This window comes from Brassica oleracea, chromosome C5, assembly GCF_000695525.1.
Source record: "Brassica oleracea var. oleracea cultivar TO1000 chromosome C5, BOL, whole genome shotgun sequence".
In the NCBI taxonomy this organism is placed as follows: Eukaryota; Viridiplantae; Streptophyta; class Magnoliopsida; order Brassicales; family Brassicaceae; genus Brassica; species Brassica oleracea.
In genome coordinates, this window is record NC_027752.1 from 37,781,250 (window position 1) to 37,785,803 (window position 4,554).

The window sequence follows — 4,554 nt, forward strand, 5'->3', positions numbered from 1 at the left end:
TGCCTCAGGTAATGGGTTTGTTCCAGGAGGTCTCAATTCACTGTTTCTCATCAACAGTTCATTGTTCTGCTCAGCGAGCAAGAGACAAGAGATCAGATTAGCATAAGTTGTGAAGCCCTTCTCACGGTACTGTTGTTGTAACAACACATTGCTTGTGCGGAAGGTGGAAAAAGTTTTCTCAAGCATATCCTTATCCGTTATATCCTCACCACACAATTTCAATTTTGAAACTATTTTAAACAAGGCCGAGTTATACTCGTCCACGGACTTGAAGTCCTGGATTCTGAGATTCCTCCAATCATACATAGCATTTGGTAATAACACCGTTCTCTGGTGATCATATCTCGTTTTCAACTCTGTTCAAAGGTCTAGAGGGTTCTCAATAGTCAAATACTGATATTTGAGACTCTCAATAAGATGATGGCATATAATTAATATCGCATTGTATCTATCTTTCTCACTTGCATTATTGTCCTCTGTGATACATTCATCGAGTTCCTTGGATTTTAAGATGATCTTAGCATCAAGTGTCCATTGCAAGTAATTATCTCCAGAGAGACTTAGGGCAGCAAAATTCAAGTTGTTAATTTTCGACATGTGAAATCATATGTTTCATAATTTAGATTTAAAAGTGTTCAAGCGAATGCAATCAATATGCTGAAGCAATCCGGATTCTAGGTATGATGCAAATAGGTCATTCGTATATGATGCATACATGTTCAATCTTAGCATTCAGATTCTATATGCAATCAGTTCGTACTATTATGCATGCATGATGCAAACAAGCCGCACGGCTACAATCTTAGCAAACGGTTTCAATGCAATCAATACAATGGTTATTCGTTTTCAATCTTAGCAAACGGTTTTCTAGGAGTTCAATGTGTAATTGCAATCAAACAGTCGAGCAATGCAACAATTAGGGTTCATTCGAGAATATATGAAAACAATCAGTACTAGCCGGATCATTATCAAGACGAGAATGCATAAATTATTTAACCTAGCAAGCGATTTCTATTTCTATTCAAGCATTCGGCTTTAATCAATCAAACAAGATAGTATTCAATTTTAATTCCAAGACATTAGGGTTTCGATCAAACAATCAATACGACTTCAATTTGAAAATCATTCAATCGGTTTTATCAATTCAAACAACCAAATTCAAGAATGAGATTATCAATCCTAGCAATCGATTTCTATGTGATCAAATTCAATACGGTTTTAATTAATCAAGGCTAGCATACTATATCCAAACATACAATCATTCAAACAATCAATTTCGATTCAAAGCATTAGATTAGGGTTTTGATTTTAATTCAATCAATCAATCAATTTGATTTCGAATTAGGGTTTATAAAATCGAATGTGTTTTAGTATTAGGGGTTTTAAATAAAATCGATTTCATTCATTCATGCAATAAGCATGTATGCGGCTAGGATCATGGATATTAGGGTTTCGATTTTCATCTTAGATCATTGGGGTTTTGCGATTCAAACCATTAAAGTTTCAATTTTAATTGATCAAACAATCAATCTCGATTAGGGTTTGGGGTATCGAACTTATGATTATGAGCTTCGATTTCGTCATTGGGGTTTTGATCTATTACCCTATGGTTTTGATTTCAACATTAGGTCATACTATTAGGTTTTGTAGTTTTTATGGTTTCGATTCTTATCAAACAATCAAATTCAATTATGGGTTCTCTTTAAGGTTTCGAATTACCTTAACCTCAAGTAGGGTTGAATGGACCACCAAAGAGATGAACAGCGAGCTAGAACTGATCGGAACGCGAGCTGATGTTGTCGCGAGCTGTCTGATTGCTGAGATCGGGAACGCGAACTGTCCAACGTGCTGATCGGGTCGCGAGCTGTCCGCGAGCTGTCTGAGATCGTCTTGTTTGCGAGCTGAGGTTGAACAGGCCGAGATCGTCTGAGCTAGGATCAGGAACGCCTTGAGCTGAAGCTGATCGGAAACAGATTGCAAACAAGGATCGGGATGTAAGGTTTCGCGATCGGTATTAGGATGGTTCGCCGGTAAGGATGTTCGCCGATTAGGGTTAGGGTTTTAGTAGGTTTATTTTAGCTTAGGGATTTAGATTATATCGTGCTGATAACGTGTTGTGAAACTAGAGAATAGTTTCTTATTCTTATTAATCATAAACATAAGGAGCCCTTTATATATAGGGAATTACAAGATAGATAAACCGTCATAGAATAATGGAAAGACTAGAAAGGAAATAGTACAAATTATAAGTCTACCGAAAATAGGAAAGTAGCCGCCTATGAGGAAAAGGAAAGCAATCGACTCTCTCTCTCCACCATCTCTCTCTAGTGCATAGGCCGGTTATGGACGGACCGGTTATGGACGGACCGGTTATGGACATCCAGAATATGGTTTATAACAGATTTCTTATACGGATTCATTTTTTGAAAAAAGTCGCTAGAAATTTTACTGATAATCAGTCACTAGTTATTATATTTATTAAAATGAAACAAGGTAAACTGATGTTTTGAGTTTTACTAATGTGGTATAAATGATGGCTGTCCAATTCCAGCAACTTGAGATCAATTATTTTGAAAAAAGAAGTACATGAAATATGTTAAGACTGATAATCAGTCACTAGTTATTATATTTATTAAAATGAAACAAGGTAAACTGATGTTTTTGAGTTTTACTAATATGGTATAAATGATGTCTGCCCAATTCCAGTAACTTGAGATCAATTATTTTGAAAAAGAAGTACATGAAATATGTTAGCTTAGGGATACTTGGTCTCGGTATAACATGATTCGTACTACTAGATATAGTAAATACAAATAATTAGTATAGTTTGACAAAAGGTATAGACACATAACTTCGCTCTCATGAAACAACATTATTACCGCCGTTCGTAATATATAGTTATACAGATTGATGTAGTTGTATATCTACGCGTATAGTCAGTGGCGAAGCTATTGTGTGAAATTCAGGGGTGGACGTTCGGGTACCCGTTCAGATTCGGTCGGATATTTTGGATTTTCAGGTATTTTAGTATATAGGTGTAGAACCCGTTCGGGTATTTCTGAACTTCGGAACGGGTTCGGTCATTTTTAGTTCGAATTCGGTTATTTAAGATCGGGTTCGGATATTTAGATTTTGAAAAAAAAAATATAGAATTTTTTCTTTTCTCAATTTTTTTGTATTTAAAAATATAACTTTCACTTAAGTATTTTTTTATTTTTAATAGATTGAATGGTTAATAGATTTGGACATAACATTTTGAAACTAAAAAGACATTAATTTGGTTATTGTTTTTAAATTGTAGATGTAACTTTTTGTTAATTCTTGAAATAAAAAGTTTGACATGCATTTTAAGTGAGTAGCAAATTATTTTCTCCGTACTAAAATGTATATATAGCATCATAAGATATTTTATATAAAATGAGAGATGTAAACTAGAAATATAAGGTTAATTATACATATGTTCGGTTATCTTCGGATATCCATTCGGTTTGGATATTATCCGTTCGGGTTCGGATATCCAATCTCTCCAAATTCAATACCCGTTTAGATATTTTGCTACTTCGGTTCGGGTTTTCAGGATCGGGTTCGGGTGCGGCTTCAGATATCGGGTAAAGTACCCACCCCTATCACTACAAGAAAACACAACTATAGCGACGAAAATTGACGAGAAAAATAAATCCTCATAAATTTACGTCGATTTTACGAGTATCTTACGAGGAAATGTAAAATCAACGTAAGTTCGTCCTAAAATTACGATGAAACGATTTCGTCGTAAAAACGACGTAACATAACGTGGTTTTTACGAGGAAAAATGGTTTCCTCGTAAACTCGACGTAAAATTAGCGTCTGCTTTACGAAGAAACATTTTACGTTTACTTAACGACAGGATTTCGAGTCCACCAACTATGTAGTTGTAACACGTTTTTTGTTTCAGCTACCCAACTAAATTTCGTCGTAAATTCGTAGTAAAATTTCAACTACCGGATTCGAAAATTTCCTATAAATATGGACGTTTGAACATCATTTTAAACACACCAACAAGAAAAAAATGAAAACGTGAAAGAAAAAAAATGTCGGGCTCCGGGAATATTTTCGAGTTGTAGAGGTGGATGTATATGCACAGAGATGCTAACGGGAGAGTGACGAAAGAATACCTCAAAGGGCTGGAGACATTTACGCTTCAAGCAGATTCCACACCGCTAGCCCAAGAAAGCGGTAAGATGTTCTGTCCTTGTCGGAAATGCAACAATTCGAAATTGGCAAATCGTGAAAATGTTTGGAAGCATTTAATAAATAGAAGTTTCACACCAAATTACTATATCTGGTTTCAATGGAGAGGGTTATAATTATGAGAATGTAGCTAGTAGTAGTAATAGCAATTTTCAGGAAGAACCGGTTGATCATCATTTGCATAATGAACATAGTTACCATCAGGAGGAGCAGATGGTAGATTATGATAGGGTTCATGATATGGTAGCTGATGCATTCGTAGCTCATGATGAAGATGAAGAACCTAACATAGATGCAAAAAAGTTTTATGAAATGTTAGATGCT